Here is a 20,849-nt window from a genome sequence, read left to right as displayed (position 1 = left end):
AAAATAGGTATATATATATATATATATATATATATATATATATATATATATTTCTGTAGGAATTATGTATAAATGAGGACCTCAAATAGGTGGTCCCAATTCATTTTGTCTGAATTTGGAAAAGCTCCTGAGTACATGAGCAGACTAATTTACAATGTAAGCTTTAAACGTGGTATTCACTTGTTGCCAGACTATGAGATTTTTTGTATGCTATATTTCTACTGTAATATTTCCAGGTAAGGGCATATTCTTGTATATATTATTCTATTCAGTTTATTCATATAATATTTGTATCAGTTTTTTTCTTTTTGTACTTTGTTCTATATATTTTTTTATCCTGTAATCATTTGCTAGACTTGCAGGACTCCAAGTACTTTTTATCTTTGAGTGTGTATTACTTTAATGGTGTTTAGATACCAAAAAAAACATATTTAACAATACCCTTTCCAGGTCATTAATGTAAAAATGACAGAAACCCCGCTAACTAACAAAAAAAAGACAGGAAGCTTGCAACAGAGAGCTTGTGACATAAAACAAGTTACACTAAGTTGCATGCTTTGTGTCTTTTTATTCTTTGTTTTGTATACATGTATCCAAAGCAATCCCATGCTGAGTATATAAGGAAGCACTGACTCATTCAATATAAAGGACCATAAAAAGGACGTTACAGCTGATTGATGGAATTTTGTAACCTTTGGACTACTTACATTTACTAATTTGTAAACCTATTATATCTAATTTAACCCTTGGCTATGCACCTCACTGTACTTTTGGTGAAACTCATTACATAGCATTTTCAGCAGTTAACTCTGTTTACAGACATTTGAAGAAATTGTTGCAAAATGGAAATGGAGTGAGAAAAACCCTAGAATTGATTTTTATTTCTGGTGCTGTTTGTGAGTTCTCCTCACTTCTTGTCTTGTAAAACAATATTAGCCAGACAGGAAGTAAGGAGAGAAAATTCTAACAGTGCTCGGATAGTTAAAAAAAAACCTCATACGTATTCCAGAAAATCACCAATCTTTCCAAAACTAAGGAAAAACTTTTTTTGTCTAACAAACACTTTGATAGGAAAAATCCTTTTGCTTGTTAGAGAAATGATGGCCAATATTTTACTTAATCAAATACCAAGAAACATCCTTCAGCTTCCTTAAAAATTGGCAATAGATCCTGGTGTCATACCAAAACACAGCCTTATGCTTTCCTAAAAATTCTGCTTATCTACATAACAAAAATCCCTAAGGAACAGCAATGGGCATCCTCCTGATTCCCTAAATAGAAATGAAGGCTATAATTCTACTTTTACCCAACAACACAAATAGATTGTCTACTATTTGCCCGAAAAAACACAAGGGACAGCCCTCTGATTCTCGACCTATCTGATAAGGTGAGAGGCTTCTGAACACCAATACAAGACTTTTTTTTGCTTCACTAAGGACAACACAAAATAGTCTTCTGCTTCTCCAAAAACAACACAGGATAGCACATGGGACAACGTTCTGCTTCCCGGGAAAAGAGCATGGGACAACCTTCTGCTTCCCTGAAAAGAACATGGGACAACCTTCTTCTTCCCTGAAAAAAGCATGGGACAACCTTCTTCTTCCCTGAATAGAACATGGGACAACCTTCTTCTTCAATGAAAAGAACATGGGACAACCTTCCTCTTCCATGACAAGAACATGGGACAACCTTCTTCATCCCTGAAAAGAACATGGGGCAACCTTCTTCTTCTTTGAAAAGAACATGGGGCAACCTTCTTCTTCAATGAAAAGAACATGGGGCAACCGTCTTCTTCAATGAAAAGAACATGGGGCAACCTTCTTCTTCCCTGAAAAGAACATGGGACAACTTTCTTCTTCCCTGAAAAGAACATGGGATAACCTTCTTCTTCAATGAAAAGAACATGGGACAACCTTCTTCTTCCCTGAAAAGAACATAGGACAACTTTCTGCTTTCCTGTCATTCCGAAGACCTTCTTTCATCCAGAAAATCAAGAAACAACCTATTCTCTTTCTCAGTATAAAAGGACAGATATTTGCTGTCTTTAAAAAATCAAGGGAAGAAGAGTCTTCCATATGACTATTTTGTAAACTAAGTTATTTTGCTACTCATTGCCCTACTATTTAAAATAGAATAACTTTGAAATGCACATGTATCCTGCCAATTGTTCATTTCTGTACTTCCTAAGATATACCACTGTGCTAAGTGGAGTCATTCTGGTGTTTATTTTGTGCATGACCTTTAAATTAACTAACAGTATGATCAATACACCCTGGCCAGCATCAGATCTGAGCTTAATAAACGCCATGTGAAATTACTGCACAGGAAGGAGCTACTTGTGTCACATGTTGTTGGTCAACACAAAACTGTAATTGCCAGTGATAGAAATGCTGATTCTGTCTAAATAGTGGGATGTTAAAGTGCATTTTCAAAGCTAAACCTCAAACTGGTCTATTCAAGGGGTGCAAAAGGATCTGACCATCTTTTTAATGTTAGGGTGTAGCAGTACGACAAGGGGACCCCTGGGGTCCATTATTGACAAAAAGCACATTGTTTAATATAGGATATTTTAGGTTACTTCTCTGAATTAACATTTTGGATTAAAGATGAGCCTATTGTGTTTTTTTACATATTTCTCTTACCTCTATTTTTTATTTACCTACTTCTAACCTTTTATCTACCATCTAAAATGGCCTTAATGTATTCACTACAATTCTTCTTTCAACAGAATAGTTATTGTATGGTGATTTCTAATTTGTCACAATTCCTGCGCCCAACATGATGTAGATGAGTGTCCACTCACCCCAATGTTATCAGGGTTCACCAAATTTCTTGATTCGTACCAGTAAGAGAGACTTTAAATACACTGGCACAGAATCAGCAAAGGAAATCCCTACTATATACTAGACAAAATAAATGTCTAAATTCTGCCACCATCAGCAATGATGCATGCTCCGCCACAATGTATGCTAGGAAATCCCTGGATGCCGCCACTAAGATTTAATACCAAGGTCTCACATGCTTCTGTTTAATGCTTTTGGTTTATTCCTAGGAGGCTGATTTTTAGAGAAATAAAACTGATGAAAACTCCCTTGAGCAATGTTCCCAGCGCTTCACTTGTAAAACATTATTTTCATTGGGCAACCTCATGTGAACCCTATAATTATATTCTAGTGATTCCTTTTTAAGAAGTGTAACAGTGAGCACATCAAAGAGAATACTGAGGCTGTATTTGTTTTAGTTCTGCATTATTTAGCAGAATGTTATCTTGTGTTGCTTTCGGTAAAAGTGAACTTCTTCAAATGAAAATATTTTCATAGGGCAAGCACTTAAATTAGAACTCAAAGGTTTCAAAAAATGACCCCTGCATTCCTCATTACTCAGTGGCTAGCTCATTCTATGTCTGCTGCAGGCCCTTGGTGTTCTCATCTACAATGCAGGGCTGCTCATGGCACATTGTAAGGGTATGACAACAGATCACAGAGAGCCTTGGAAAAACACTTGCATTGTTACATTAATTGGATCATTAATAATACAACTTTTCAGTGTGCTATCACAACAATAATTTCATATATTTCGACCAATATAGTGGTATAGTTTTTGTAGGAACTAGTATTTATTTCCTCTTCTTTCTAAAGGGGGTATAAAAGCATAATTGTTTGCATTGTTGATTTGGTTCTAAAGCTGCAACTCTATTGCTGACATCCTGATCCTCATTACCTTGTGAATTTCATCTTGAAGTATGCTCCCCTGGCTCCATGCTGGTTTCAGGTAAGTGGCACCCTTGAAACCCAAGGCAAGATAAGAATCATGGAGCTTGTCTGCTGCCATATTTCTCTCCAATACTACACTTTACTACTAACTTTTTAACTAACTTTTTTCTCAGTGTCACTTCTTATCAGCATAATCAGAATACGTATATAACTCATAAACACTTGTAAATAAAATCAATTCTGCAAAGGTAAAATCTGTTTATTATTCTGGCAGATTGATGTCACATCAGTCGAGGTGTCAGAAAAACAAAGGTCATTCAGAATTCATTTGGCCTTTGAGATGACGAAGCCTCAGGAATTGATTATTGCTTTTACAGCACAGAAATTCACTGGAATGGTTAGCTGAATTTATTTGCACTCCTGTTGCTGAGATAAAACCAATCACCTACGTGAATATTTCACTGTTTGAGGTCATAGAATTCAGCAGTTACATGCATTTCCCAAAATTGCTGCAGCTGTTAAGTAATAATTAGCTGGGCAAAGTGCTCGCTTTATTAGTTAAGTATCCTAGAATGGTTTAAACCCAGACTAAGTTATATAGCTGTCTTTGTAAGTCAGCATTCCACAGAGTATAGTATTTTACATGGAAACCTTTAGCAGATGACTTTATCCACTTCACAACCATTTTATCTGCAGCACTTTTCTAGGTGAGCAGGTTTCCCAAGAGATGTATCATGCTTGGCTGGGCTGCCTGATGGTTCAGCTAACTCTATACGAGGAATGTATGCTTGGCATTTCATAAAATCTGTATTACTATCACAGCCCATAGATAGCCAGGTTAGTAATCTCCAAAACTGGGTCAGCAACATGGTACTCAAAACCATCACTGTCTCATCAAGTAAAGGCTCACAAAACCAGTTGAACAGTCTATATAGTGTACATAGTGACTTATCCAGAGATTTTTTTTTGTTTCAACATTTCATGTTGCCATATTGTTTATAATACCATTTCCTTTTATCTTCATAAATGTTGGAATGTGTACAGATATTATCAGAAATGAGTATTTCTGTCCTTGGTGGAATCACCACACTTCCAAGACCCATTTTGGTGTTCTTCCCAATTCTGCTGATGAACGGATCAGTCTATGTGTGCAGTGCTATATAGTACAGAATATGTTGGCGCTATATAAATCCTGTTTAATAATAATAATAATAATAATACAGAAGGTGTTTGTTGTTTCATATTCAAACAGGTCATGTGATGAGCAATTCTTCTACTTTAGTTTTATCATCTCTTGGTTAACATTTACATGGGAACATTGTCATAAAGAACCTTTAGATTACATAGTTCATGTTGTTGGCACCACAATGATCAATGTACACCTGTATTGAAAGAAACATGGAAACTGTGACTACTGACCACCTTATTAAGTTGTTTTTTCTTAGGCTAGGAATGTCAATAATTCTTTAAGCTGTGGCTTTGGCTGGTGCACCCCCCAGAGGGGTCATGAGAAGGACCCCGCTTGGGGGGGTGCACCGGCCAGAGCAATGGATCATGTCCCCAATACATATCACAGGCTCAGGGCGGTGGGAGAGTGAGCGGGTTCTGGCATCATGACGTAACTCTGGGGGAAGTTTCCTCCCCTTTGAGTGACAAACGGCTCCCCACACATGCGCAGTCCAAAGTTCGTGCATTTATTGGTCCACAACCTCCAAAAGGTTGGGGACCACTGCTTTACGTCACTTTCCCCAGACTATAATACAGCATGTCATGAAAGGAAAAATCAGAACTCTTGATCTCTATAAATCTTTAGGGTCAGTGGCACAAAACATTTAAAACCAATCAGCCTTTAAATATGAGGCAGATAATATACAGTGCAGAATTATGTTCAGGTCCCCTAAAACATTATCACTTTGGCTCCCATGATGTGACCTATTTCTTGGCATAGATTGTGTGGTCTGCTGATGTGGTACATTGAGTGGCACTGATAGCAACAGAATGCCAAGCATAACCCAGTAACTTACAATGTGTATTAGTCGAAATCAAGCCAAACCTTTAGGGAAGTGGTTGTACCAACTGGTGACATCTGCGTCAGGAAGTGAGGGAAAGACTGAAGTACTCTCATTTAGGTTCTAACTCATAAACATACATCCTCCCAATAGCTAAACACCTCTTGATGCACACAGGTGTAACACACAGGAATAACCTCCTACCTGTCAGCATCAAACCTATAGATCAGAGGCCTTCATACTAAAGAGCAGTCAGGTTCATACCATAATGCTGGGGTTCTCATTATCTACCGACCTTCCAGTTATGGGAATTGCAGCTTAAAGGCTTGGTGTGCTGGACTGGTATCTTTGGGGAAGAGGGAACAAATATGGAGAGAATCCTACTCAGTTTACTGGTATTCAGTAAAATACATACAGTCTGGTATATTATATTATACAACTTTACTAATAATATATTGACTCCTGGTTATTGTTGTATATTTTTTGAAACAGTAAACTAAAATGTCTCATATACATATATATTCTGTATTTTGCAGCTACTGCATGCTTAGTAAAATGTCATTGAGCTTGGAGTGTTATTCCCTGGTTAGCTGTTGTGCTAAAGGCCTTTTCTTCTTATGTTGACTACCAAATAAAGTATTAACTTTAAGATTCCCAATTAACTTTACTGAGATGAACCGCCTGCGTGGCCTTTGGAATAATCATTTTATGTGCATTGCTATAGTATTACATTCATTTAATAGACTGATTTATAGGAGTTGGATTAACTGAAGTACAAATAAAAGCAGCTGCTGTGTTTTAAATGGAGGGTCACATAGACCCACATGTCTTTGGGGATAAAAACCTGGGGTACAATCAGGACTGGAGCTGGATAAACTTTGTACGTATTGGGACTATAGAAATGTTACCAATTACTTTTTTATAGCACAAAAAAAAAAAAGTATTTTATGAAAAGGCCATGCCAGTTGTTTATGACAAACGGTGCTTTTGTATACTATGGGGTCTTTTTTAAAAAAAACAAAAAATGTCAAGTCCCTTTTAAATTTCCTTTCTCTGGTAAATATGGTGATTGCATATGAAATATTTGCAATCAGCCTGAAAATCAATTTAAAGTGGAAATAATTTGCCACTTTTAATGTAAAAAAAAAAAAACTTCATAGGCCACAATGAAAGTCATCGGTGTTTGTTTCCAACGCCCTGATCACCACTTTTACCATCATCTTGGATAGACAAGACAAGTTGTCATCAGTTGTTCTATTCAAGTGAATGAAGCTCCTGATCACAGGTTTAGGTTATTTATGGTGCTTATGGTTTATTCTAAAAATTAAAGCCAAGATGAGCTCTTGGAGTTGGATATCACATGCATTTTGTCAATGATCCACGTTGCTGCCAAAATATGAATTCTCCTGTAGAATTGCTGGAGTTTAATATACATATAGTACATATTGATTGGTGAAAAAGGTCACATGAACAATTGTCTGGGACCATGCTAGGTGGCCTGTTGGGCAGAGTGCTGCACATTGCTATGGTTTATATTAAATTCATTTGGATAGGCTAAAATTAAGATAAAGGTGTAGGCCATCTCTACTCCTGGGTGACTGCACTTTATCTAAGTTTTAGTAGACAAAAGGTTTACTTTAGGACCCTATACACATGGCATATACATGGCCTTATACACTCTTTATGTCTCAAATGTGTAGAATTACTTTCTTTACTGGTACAATAAAAATACCTACCCCTATGTTTGCCGCATGCTGTGCTTGGTAAACTTGCTAAACTGTGACAAAACACAATCGATTTGTAGAATGTTGGATTGTAGAATGTAAGTCTCTTTTTGCAATTAAAACCAGAAGTAGTATTATAAGAAGTAACTTGAAATTATTTTTGTGTAATAACACAACCACATAGTACTCAATATATGTGTATATGTGTGTATCACCATGTTATCAATATATTTATTTTTATATGTACTAATTTTACATTTTGCAAACAATTTATCTGTCATTAGTAACATTTTACTCTAGTGTAAATGGAAGATGTAACATTGTTTTACCTTCCTATAGTTTTAAAAAGCCGCATATTAGGCAAACAGTTCTTCCAGGCAAGGACAATATTAGCTTTATTGGTCCATCTTCATAAAGCAAGATAATGTATTTAAAAAAGGCAGCAACAAAGGTTTGCAAATTTGTTTGCGCAAGATTAATGTGTACAGTCCAAGTATCAGATCTATATCAGCTATTTGGATGTTGCAGATATTGCACGGCACTATTACAATTTATTATTGTGTATTGATTTTAAATTATGTAGAGACAAGTGGCCCTATAATTATCTTGCTCTAAATACCTCTCATGATTTTTTTTGGGTGGGGCAGTCACATCACATTTTTTATACTTATTTATTTTTTTCAGAGGAAATTAAGTACATACAAAATAGAAAAAAAAATTACATTAGTACAGGTGAAAAAAAAGAAAAAAAAAAAGGATTAACCAAACATGTGAGAATCAGCTCTTTAAAAAATGACATACTAAGGGGGAATACAGATTATTACTCTGGGTATATCAGTACATGATGGGTCCTTATCATTGGAAAAACATCAATATGAGGTTCCCATACCTCACCAAATCTATTAACACAATTGTTTAAATGTAAGGGCTGAAGTTAGTAGCGTAAGTATAATCAAATTGGGATCCAGGTTTGAGTCATTCAGTGGTTTTGATTCTATGTTGCAAAATTTGAAAACAAGCTGTTATTCTGCATCTACTGAGGCTGAGTCTACACAGAAAATTTCTCCAGCGTTTAACCAGAGGCCATGTTTGAAATTCCCATGCATTCCAATGGGCTAATCTGCACCAGGACGTTTCCTTGGGGCACATTTTTGAGCATAGATAACGCTCCTTGCAACGTTTTAAAAATTATAGTGTGGGGTTATTGTGGGTAAATCATGCGTGTGTTCCTTAGCAGTATGGTGTTGAATAAAGCCTTGTTCAGGGTATGCATGTAGGTTAATGATGTGCTGTAGAAGTTGCAGCTTCATTCTGCTTTCCAGCAGATTCTGTATTCAGACATATGTTAAGAATGCTATGACCAAGGGATCCAGATACATATACAATAAAGCACAGCTCTTTTTTTTATTTATTTTACATTAGTAAATAATTTGAAACCCGACTGATTTCTATGGGTAAGTCTGCTTTCTTTTTCAGCTTAGCTTTTCCAACTTCTTTGCTGAGGACGCCATGAATGATTTGCTTGGTTAAAAGGCTGAAAAGGGTTAAAATTGAGATACATGTAAAAGCACAGGGTCCTTGTGGAACACAAACAGAATTCTATGATCTTGTGTGGCATCCTTTGATAATCCTGTTGAGGTATCTAAGTTTTAATTACAAAGGAATAATTTGCTGTTCTTCAGTAACCTTGGTAGTTGACTCAAAAAGCAATAAAGAAAATGAAAAAAGCTATGGGACGTATAAGGAAATGTTGGAACATTTTGAAACACTATTAAGAAAGCCATTTTTGCTGTGGCTCCTGCGTCTTTTGCAGTCAGTTTTGTAGGTAGGGGTGTAGTAGGGCGGGCACGGCTTTCCCAACCTCTTTTTTCCGGAATGGGCACAAGTGCCCACTCTTATTTTGCAAAGAATTCTTTGGTGGTCCACGGCTCTGGCTGGTCCGCCCCTCTACAGGGTCATTAGAAGGACCGAGCTGGGGGGCGGCAAACGCGGAGCCACAGACCGTGTCTACTGTACAGAATTGCAAACTCAGGACAGTCGGCAGGTTGCCTCTCTGAACACAACCCACCCACTCCCCCATTGCAGGCCCAGACCTGTGATGAGAGAGTGGTCTGGTTCTGGTATAATGACGTCACACTGAGGGAAGTTTCATCCCCTTTGAGTGACACATAGGCAGGGGTGTAGTGGGGTGGGCATGTTTACATAACAATGATGCTCATGCACGCTGGCCATGGATAGTACCGTGCCCCCTCTTCTTTTTTTTACGACTACGGCCCTGACCGTAGGTTAAGACATTTGGTGGACATAGACAGGGTAAGTTGGGGAAAACTAAGCCCGGGGTGCAAACACAAAAGCCTGGCCTTATTATGGTAAGGACCTAGCCTGTGGACTATCAAGTGTACTGCCATGACAAAAGGTGAGTGTTTTACAAATGCAAAGAAAAACAAGGATTATAAATTATGGGCTTGATGAGATGACCAATATAAGCCAAATGTTGCTCTTGTCACTGGCCAAGTCCTTCCCCACATATGCTGCACAAATGTATTGCTAATGTATTTTTATTCAGCTACATTTCTCTTTTGTCTGCTGTCGGCGGTGGCTCACTGGCTTTATTTTTAGGCATGGGTAGATGTAAATGTGCATTTTGTGCAGGGTGCAATGCAGTCTTTTCATCATTAGATTTAAACAGGTAAGGGGCCATGAGGACTTTGCTTCTGTGAAGGTCAATGCTTTGTTCTGCATTGAGAAAAGGAAGACGCTGAGACAGAACTATATGAGAAAAGCAGAGCCATTGTTCAAACTGATCTACTGATAACTGACTTGAAGCATGTGCATCTATTCAGAGAGCAGGTGGATGAGAAATACAACAAGCAATAGGATGGAGGAGGGGAAGAGTGCACTGGAGGAGACTCAGGCCGGATACAGAAATTGTGGCTGTTCTGCTTGTAATGTTCCTCCGCTCCCTACAGTAAATTCATTCTGTGGTAATATACTCATTTTGGGTATGATTACCATGATTATGATATTTGTTTATGACTATTGGATATATATTCAGTAGACATAACCATTGTTATTGGGTAAATCAGATATATAGCAAGTTCCTACCAAGGGTGACTTCCCACTGACGTCTGCTGGTTTTCTGTTCAGTCAATGTTGTATAGTTGGGAGTTATAGTTCCACAATATGTATTCTGGAGCCATATTTATGTTATTATAATAGTATTTATTAAAGGGTGGACTGTTACATTTTTTAGGTACATTAGCACGTGTTACATTGAATCTACACATTCATTTGAAATTTGCCCTTACAAATCCTGTGCACCAAAATCTATATCCAAACCAATGTTTTGCACAATATTATTTATGTGTATTTACATCTGCCTTGTAGTGTTTTGTAGGGTCGTATGAGTTCTTTACTGCTTTGACATTTTGTTGTGGTACCATTAGAATTGAATGTGATTCCTCTTAAAAGGCATAATGCATGTTATTGGTGTGCATCATCTTGAGTGGTACCAAGCACACATAGGTGTTATTGCAGCTTCTATAAGTGACAATATTGCACATATACTAAAGTGGGGAATCCAATTAACCTAAACGCAAACAACCATGCAGGTGTCTTGGCCAAAATTCGTACCTGGGAGCTAGTGCTGCAATGGTCACTGTTTTGCTTTATAATAATAAATACACCAGTGTTCAAATGGAACAATTACTATTTCATGCATTTTATTATTAAACTCATAATCAGAAAATTGATTTAATTTACTTTATTTCTATTTAGTTATGCAATTATAAAATATTGCATAGGTATATAAATATATCATATTTACCTGACCATTAGATGACATATTTAAGGCTGTCGCCCACAAATTTCACTGAATCCTTTATTGTTTTGATATATACAGTCTGAAAAGCTTATGTAATTTTATATCCTGCTTTTAGGGTTTGTCCAAAACACCTAATTGAGATTGTATGCAAGTAAAAAGGAAACATTATTTTAGTTTTTTTTTTTGATAAATATATTTTATTGAGACACAACAAGGTTCGTACAGTAATGAAAAAATAAAACAGGCAACACAGAATACAAAAATCTGTGAGAAACAGCAAGTTGCATAGGAATATATAGTAATAACATAACAAGCCCAGGTATCTCAATTTTCACCTTTATAACTAATGGGGCAAGGGGATGGGTTGGAGGTAGTAAAAAGGGGGGCGGGGGACAGAAACCAGGGGGGAGGGGCTATAAGCCTGAGCCTTCAAGTCCGAATCAGTGTAGGGATAGTGAACTCAGTTCGGCGGTGTGAGCGATGGGTCAGGTTGGGAGCAGTGGGACAAACTAACATAATCAGTAGATGTAGTGAATTGGATCCAAGAAAACCATGTTTGAGTAAATTTGGCTGTATTATTGGTGTCAGTGGAAATCTTGTCTTCCATGCGGTACACTTCTGCCACCCTTTTTAACCAGTGATCTAATGTCGGTGGGCTAGTACTCTTCCTGCAAGCAGGGACACATGCCTTAGCCGCATTGAGGAGATGTCTCAGCAATGACCGTTTGTACACCTTCTTTGAGAAAACTGACACATGAAGTAAAGCTTAGGGCGGTTTGTCTCTAATGGCTACGTCAGTAAACTTAAGGGTAATGTCAGCCACTGAGGACCAAAAGGTTAGGGCTTTCCCAAAAAATGTGTAATAAGGTGCCTTGAGCAGCTCGGCACCTCCAAGTGTCATCCGTACCATGAAAGAGCTTGGTAAGCTTACAAGGCGTCCTATACTAGCGAGTGGCCAATTTGTAATTGGTCTCCTGGTATCTATTGCATATAGAGGCCTTATGACTGAAATGTAGTAACATCTCCTTTTGTGTATCTGTAAATTGCATTTAGTCACAAAATTAGGTCTCAGGAGCCTGTAGCGCCAAGAGTGACTGGTAGACATAGTAAAGGGTGCCTCTCAATGGCTGCTTAGCAGCACACAAGGACTCCAAAGGCAGAAAAGAATGATAGAAATAAATTGGTTGAGGCAGTGACCTAAATACATAAGATAGCTGTATATAGCGCCAAGGGGTCAGAGGAGGTATTTCCCTATCGGTTTGTAGGGTGGATATTGGTATCCATGTACCATTCTGAATAAAGTGTATAGCACAATAAACACCCCGAGTCTGAAAGTCCAGAGGGAAATTCAGGATTTCCTAAGCCAGGTGACAAGGGTGATGGGTAAGTGGGTACCTTCTGTGAGCTAAAAAACTTGGAGATTATTTTTAGGGTCGGGCCAATCAGAGGGTGTCTTATTACCAGAGTATGCCAGAGAATCGATTGGGGGTAGGTGAGCAGACATCTTCCAGGCGGACCCATAATTTGGAGTCCCTATGGGTACACCAGTCTATTAGTCTAGACAAGTGTACTACCTGCTGGTACAGCAGAGGGTTAGGAAACGCCATTCCGCCTAGTCTTGGGGAGTATCAAGAGCTTCACTCCAATCCGAGGGTAGCCTGAGTGCCAAATAAATTTTATATATTCTGAGCGAAATTTATGGAGTATCTGAGTTGGTATGTATAAGGAAGAGCCTGCAACAAATACAGCAATCGAGGCATTACATTCATTTTCAGAATGTTACATCTTCCAAACCAAGTAAAGGCCAGTTGTTTCCATTTCTGTACATCATTCCTAATGTGATTAAGGTATGCAACAAGTTCACAGGGATCTGGGTGCCTAGATATGAGATGGAGGTAGTTTCCCACTTGAACAAAAAAGAAGGGGTCAACGCTTCTTGAGTGGATCTAGGGGTGGTAATATTCAGAGCCTCTTATATAAAGATATGAGTTTATACATCTTTAGACATAAACATATTGCCTGTAAACTGTCAATTCACTTCTTTATATACAATGAGTAGATTATTAAATGCACTTCGTGTATGTACTGCTACTATTCCATCCATTATGTATATATACTGATGTGCTGAGGTCATTGAAAGATTTACTGAGTGTATAAATACAGAGCCCGGTTTCTGACCTTTTATTGTCTATGAGAAATTGAACTCTAATGTGAAATGGCTTGAAAGCTGTGTTTAGAAGATATCTTTGCTGCACCTTGTATATAATGGGTTGGTTACATGAATGTGTTCTTTTAATATTCTCCTACCAGAGGTTGCAGTTTAATGTATCATACTCATATCTATAGACGCACATGGATCTAATGAAAGTACAGTAATGCCAATCATGGAGAAATTGTGCTAAGCACTATGAGCATCTACACTGACTTATAGTATAACTACCACGCAATTTCAGCATAACATCAACTACAATAAAATGCTTCCTGTACTTTTATACTTTTTACAGACAAAAAAAAAAAAATTTGATTCAACTCAAAGAGGGAACAACTGAAGGATCTTTCCAACACCAGTTATTGGCCACAGAGACAAATATTTGTCATATTTAACCCCTAAATTTCTAGCAGGAAGACTACAACATTTAGCTACAGACATTTCAATGAAAACTAAGGCACTTCTGTAATTAAAAAGTCTCTTTTTAAATCATAAATTTTCAATTCATATTTATGTTGTGAACCAGAGAACTCAAATTGGTGAAGGTACGTAACATTTGTATAGGATCTACATCTTTTATACCTGGGGTGTCAAACCCAAATACACAGTGGGCCAAAAATAAAAACTTAGACAAAGTCGCAGGCCAAACTTGAAACTGAAATAGAACCGCTACTACAATTCCCTGCATCAAGAAAACAGTTCAATGCAGGGCTTAATGTTATGAGTGGCTGGAACTCCATCTTTACTGAAATAGCACCGCTACTACAATTCCCTGTGTCTATAAAACAGTCCAATGCAGGGCCACGCATAGGCAGAGAGGCTGCTGGTCTATAGATATGAGTGATTCTGGGAATTGTAGTAGCGGTGCTATTTCAGCGGCGGGCCAGCTGCAATTCATATTTAGGATTCCTTTGGGGGCCAACAAAAGGACGTTGTGGGCCAGATTTTGCCCGCGGGCCAGAGTTTGAAACCCCTATTTTAAAACATGTATATTATTACCCTATGGTTGTTTGCACAATGCCCCTGCTCCCCTAAAGAACATGCAGGACCCCTAAAATGTAGGTAATGAATTTACTGATTTTAATATATATAGATATTTTAATGAACACTACTTATTGTTAGTAAGGCCGACCCTTACAGTGATGATCCAATTGTACTTGTTTTAGTTGGGATGGGGCGAGGTCAGAGCTGTGTAGTACAAAGCATTCCAGGTTTTGAGGGGCTTGGGCACCCCGCAAGGTATCAGAGCAGGTGTGTAGATTATGTATTTACCTCCATAGGTTTAAGTTTATGGTTGGTGTTAACAGGACAGCTGGTGTAGATTGGTAGGAACTCTTGTGCATAATTTATTTGGTGTTTATTTTGCAATCTATTTTTGTTATCCCAAGTGTATTATGTCACTGATTGCTGTTCAGTTCACTTTTTCTCTGTGGTGGATTATGTGTTTATAGTCAGCGCCTGCAGTTGTTGACAGGCTGACAGGTTTGGTAGCTGATGTCATCCAGCTGTCTTTAAGAAATGCTATTTATGCATGTGTAAGCGATGGTGGGATTGCATTTTAATGTAATGAATATTTGTGTTTTCTGCTTACTGCTTAATTTTTAGCTGCATCTGGTTTACAATATATGCATTGTTTTCACATTCAACCATGGGATAATTAAAGTCTGAGTAGGATGTGTAGAAAGCAGCTTACCCTCCAAAGGGCCACAGCAGTTACATGTCTGGCCCATATGCTGTTTAGGAACAAAGTTACTGACTTAAAAACCCAAGAGTAAGAACAATATATTGTTTACAACAGAGAGAGATGATTTTATTTCTAGTACAGAATAGAAGAGCAGGAAAAGCTCTACCCTACTGCTATGTATAATCAGGTCCAAAACTGATTTGCAAAGCTTTACATATGTTGAGGTTATAAAAACGTCTTAACAAAGATGTGCTTGTAAGCTTTGAAATTTTCTTCTTTAGGAACAGCCAGCGTTTTCATTTTTTAGTAGATTTTACAAAGTTTGAGCACCCGCTAGACTTTCTTATGCCTCTGGGACTTTAGTGCTGAGATTGCTTTGCTGTCAGTTGAATATTGATAATCATTTATTGTAAGTGAATGATTAAAAATAATCCGTCGTTTTGACAACATATTTATACAACTGACATTTATTAGGCTGATGAAGTGACCTTTGAATCACCTTCATTATTGTACTTAGAAAGCTTTTGTTTGTACCATGTTGTAGAATATATTCAGCAATAGTTTTGTTATTCCTTATTATAGAACTTGCTTGATGATCATATTATTGGAATGGTAAATGCTCCAGTAAGGCAATGTGAAGGACTTGGGCGCATAGACGGGTATCTATCTATTATTACTAGGTGACTAATTTGTGTTTCTTTAGAATAAATTTTAAAAAAGTTTTTTACCAAAAATTTAGCTGCTTGTGCCTGTCTGTGAATTTCGGGTGAGCACTAATGTAATGTAATGTAATGTAAGACTTGAAAAAACTATAGGAAAGTATAATAAATTTTAAAATGTAGTACATTTCTTGCATTCATCCAGTAATATACTGTTTCCTAGTACTAGAATTGTTTTCTGTCCATTATCATAGCTTATTGTCATAATGAGGATTTTGTTGTGTACCTCATTGATGGTGTACAGTTCTAGGCATCAATGTTTGGTTGTTTGCAGGTGATCACATTACCTCTTGGACAATATCATTCCTTAGCACTCACAATAAAAACACAGACTTCTTTAGAAGGCTGATAATGAAGCCAGCGATCCTGTTACTAACATATTATTTATGTACACTACTAAAAGCTATTAATAGCAAGCAGAGTGCAGTAAAACTTTGTAGACACAAACTGAAATACACAACCGGCAAAATATAATACATTATAAAAAAGTGAAAACATGATTATTAAATAGCAATAACATATCATGCAAGAAATCTAATAAACTTTGAATATATTAATTATCTACATTTTTACAATGCTTGTAGTTCCATTTAGTTTGATTCCAAAAATTCAGTTTTTATGGCAAAACCAGGCAATAAAGCCTAAAACAATTAACGCTGGTTTATGTTATTGAGCTTCCAACAACATACTGAAATACTGAATAACATTATCCTCACCTGCACAAACAAATTAGAAAATGTACGTATTTATGTTACTGATAATAGGATAGATTGTTTCCCCTTACATTTTAAATGTAGAGAGATGGGGTAGTGAGTAGCTAGCTTTGTTATTTAGAGAGGTAGACAAGAGTGAATGGAACGTGTATGTATTATGTGATATAGATCACAACTTTGAGATTCTAATCCTCTAATCTGTGATAGTGAACAAGATTTGTATTGACAGTGATCTGTGGATGTTTGAACCAGCGGAGAATTACACTTGCTTGTTATAAAGAATCCTGCAGTACGGATTTATATTGTTGTTCAAGAATATTGATTCAAAGTGACAGCGGATGTGTGTACCCAGTTACCCAGCTGCTTGACTGTCTAAGTATTAAAGATTTATCATAGTTGCCATTTTAGTGTACAGGACGCATAATAATAAAAGCGGGCAGTATATACCAAGGTGAGTGCTAATAAGAAGCTTGTTGTGTTGGGAAAATATGGCTTCCTGTGCTGGGTGCTGGCACATCTATGGGGATTTGTTTTTCTGATCGGGATAAATACATTTATAGCTTTTACTGATAATAGAAGAAGTGTATATATCAGTTCATTTCTATCAGCCATATCAACACTATAGTCCTAGCAGAATACGAATTCTTCAGCCTTCACCTTAACCTTCTGGGTATTAGGCCCTGGTAAACAAATAATCGGAAATAGGTGGGTTGGAGTAAACCTTACAGAGCCTGGCATAAGGCTAAAGCTATATAGAGACTCCAGATTTTTGTTGAATTTTCATGATCTTCTTGGGCAATGAAAATATAGCATATGTACTCAATCCTTTATAGTGTTAATCGTCTGATGTCATCAGTGATCTGCTGGATCACTGAATGACCGCAATTAGTGACCAGTTCTGTTTTCTGTGAAGGAAGAAGAGGTGGAATCCCTCAACCTCCCCCTCTCCATAGAATGAATAGCACTGTCTATACATGATCACTACCTGTGATGATTTGGGGTCAGTATGAAGTTTAAGCACAAGGCTGGGTTAATCTGAAATTAAAGTGTAAAGTGAAATATCCCCAGGTAATCAGTATTCTGATGGCTTGATAGCCAGTCTACAGAGTACTGCATATATTTTCAAGAGCCAGAGAGGAAAAAATATTCTTGATCAAATATTCCAGTTTTCTGGTTGAAGTTAGAACTGACAGTTCTCAGTGTCAGATCTAAGCTTCTACAAGATTCTAGTCTCTTACAGGATTCTGAGCTATGTCTACTTAACTACTCACTAGTCTTCTTCTTCCACTCTACTCCATTTTCTGACTGTAGCCCAGTACACCACTTTCTAGAGAACCCTTTCTTTACATTTTTACCCCAAACAAATCCCGGAAATAACTTTACAGGTCTCTTGATAAAAAAGATTTAATTGAGGGTCAGTGGTATGGCTGTCTTCATTATGGTGACAATCATGAAAGAACGCCCTTTACAGTGTTAGTCAAAATGCCAACTTTCTGGAAAGCTAAAATTTCACTGGTATCATCACACTGCATATGCCCAATGGTAATAAACGTGGAACTATGCAGGCACCATCAGATGGGATGTCAGTTAGATAAAGCTCAAAGGACCTCTAACAACTACTGGAGTAACCCTAGGGTTTCTCTGAACCCTATTTGAAAATACCTGTGCTTGAGGCTCTGGACCTGAATCTGTTTTCACGTGATGGCAAAAGGTGTATTCCCCTTATAGATATACTGTACCATAGATCTTCACTGAAGTTGGAGGTGGTGGATGAAAATCTGCCACATAAGGGGTCGCCAAACACCAGTTGTGACAGATCCACCAGTTGTGATGAAAACACTGTCAAATATGTGGACAGGATATACTTTCATCAGTGAAGCTGTGTGATCCACCAAACCTGGATTGGATCTAGTCCAAGATTTCAAACATTTGCCAAGAATTAGGAAATGACTTTTAGGAAATCTATTCCGGGTTTGCTGGACCACCCTGCTTCACTGATAAGTGTATCCTCTCCAGGCTTGGAGAGCTGTAAAAAATCAGGCCCACAGGTTTGCTAACTGATAATTCATGAAAGTGAACATATGTTGATAATTTCCTAGTGGGTCCATTGAACACACAAAATACTTTAGCAGATCTAAGGGAGCAGAAAACTGCTGCAATGCCTTATATGTTCAGTAATAGGGGGGTGGAACTCTTCTTGCACTCAGCACCAGTTATTTTTAGCCTATAAACAGAATGTATTCATTTAGTATACTAAACCATTTAGGTAACAATAGTATTTAGGTGCTTTTTGTTACAATGAACTGCAGCAGGGTACAAAGTTTTCTTGCAGATTGGCTATTGAGTATTTCTCAAGCGCAGCATGTGGCTCCAGTCAATTATTTCCCTTGTTAGGCAGAACTATACATAGTCCAGCAATTCTCTACCCTGATGGATATTTACTTGTTGGAAATCAAAAACACAACTATTTCAGGATGCAGAAATGCATAACTCCTACAATAGTGATAATAATAGCTCTATAATTTCAGCTCCTACCCACAGAGAGAGGGAAAGACACATTATGTGCCTCCGTGTACACTGCTTCTACGTTTCTTCATTGCTAAATGTTACAAACCGGACATGAACAGGGACCCCTTCCATGATTTCGGTAAATGTCTGGGAACAACTTAATATTATTATTATTGTTACTCACACAATGTTCCCAGACATTTACCGAAATCATGGAAGGGGTCCCTGTTCATGTCCGGTTTGTAACATTTAGCAATTAATTGGCTAAGAATACAGTTATTGGCTAAGAATAAAATTCAGTTTTTTTTTATTTATAACAATGAATCTTTTCTCATACTTAACTTTAGGCCAAAACCCCACAAAACATGAACTGAATAAAGAATGTTTGTTCTTTATGAAAATATGAGTTCTATGTCACACATAAAAATCAGATTCGCTTCCCCTATTTATCTGTACTAACAAAATTAGATCTGTTTAATTACATTGGTAACAAAGTAATAACTTGAATCATTTATCATGTCCCGGTGAAAATTAAAGGTGTTTGTTTTTTTGGCGATGTTGGTGGTTCTGGGACCTTACAATATCAATGCTGAACTTTAATAGGAGAAGAAATAGAGAATTGAATTGGTGACTATGAGCAAAACACATAACCTTTACACCACCTAATATAACATAACTGCCAAACATTCACATTATTGTTATTATACTTTATTTATATAGTGTCAATATATTATACAATGCTATACATTTAATATGGGTATACCTTTACTGTACCCATTATTTTTGGTTTTGGCTTTGAAGCAAGTATAAAAGACAATCATAATTAACAGATGTCTTCTAGGAAGAAGTTTCCAGCAAATAGCTGTATTGCTGATACACTTTTTCACACATTTATAACAATCCCACAGTCATGGGTCCTGTGATGTTTGTCTTCTAGGTAAATGACCCCCAGTGTCATTTTACCCTCTTCCTGTGAGCCAAGGATGACAAAACTCTGCCTCTGAATTCTCAGGAAAATGCTGCAGAGAACAGTACTACTTAATATCATTGTTACTCTTTCTGCAGCATTTTAAATCTGCCCACCGCCAGAGGAAAAAAGGCAATTTTTAAAAATTATAGAGTAATAACTAAATGAAAAGTTTCACATGCACAAAACTTTAACAATCAGCATCCTGCACCCACTCTAAAAATTACCCTGTTCATGAACAAGAATACATTTGAAAGAATTATGTAACTTGAAGTCCATAAATATGAAGAAATGACTAATACTGAGATTATATGTATAGTCCTACTGTACAGGAGGATCTATGATTAATCATCTTTTATCATTTTCTAGAACTATTACTAAGAGGTGTGATGGCGATATGTGCCCTGCAATAGAACAGCAGTTTGGTAAGCGTTGAGAATTCCCAGGCACAGCGAGCGGCTGATTACTGAAACATTGACAAAGCCTTTAACCCAGGGTGAGTAACTGCAAAGTATAGAGTATCAGTTCATAAACTTTAATGACTTAAAAAAACAGCAAGTTTCATGTATTTCTTTTATCATTTATTCTCAAATACTTTGTTTTTCTGTTATATTGAATATAATGAAATTATTTTTAAGATAATGTGTAATTTTTGTTTGAATTTGTGTTTTGTGCTACTAGTGTTAATTTTACAACTAAACAGCCAGATGCTCTTTTAATTATAATGTATTTATGCTATGAAAGTTATAGCTAGAAAAGTTGTCATCAAGTTGTCATCAA

At 37.1% G+C, this 20,849-nt stretch overlaps 1 protein-coding gene across 2 annotated transcripts in view; it reads left to right on the top strand.

The window, feature by feature from the left end:
• Positions 1-20,849, top strand: part of CRACD (capping protein inhibiting regulator of actin dynamics) — an 80,411-nt gene that overhangs the window by 6,582 nt on the left and 52,980 nt on the right. For both annotated transcript variants that reach the window (XM_072406206.1, XM_072406205.1), the window contains exon 2: positions 20,439-20,565. The gene's annotated coding sequence lies outside the window, so the exon portion shown is untranslated. The remainder of the gene's footprint in view (positions 1-20,438; positions 20,566-20,849) is intronic.

This window comes from Pyxicephalus adspersus, chromosome 3 (assembly GCF_032062135.1).
Source record: "Pyxicephalus adspersus chromosome 3, UCB_Pads_2.0, whole genome shotgun sequence".
Classification (NCBI taxonomy): Eukaryota; Metazoa; Chordata; class Amphibia; order Anura; family Pyxicephalidae; genus Pyxicephalus; species Pyxicephalus adspersus.
The sequence above is the reverse complement of the archived record's forward strand: the minus strand, read 5'-3'. Positions and strand labels throughout refer to the sequence as shown.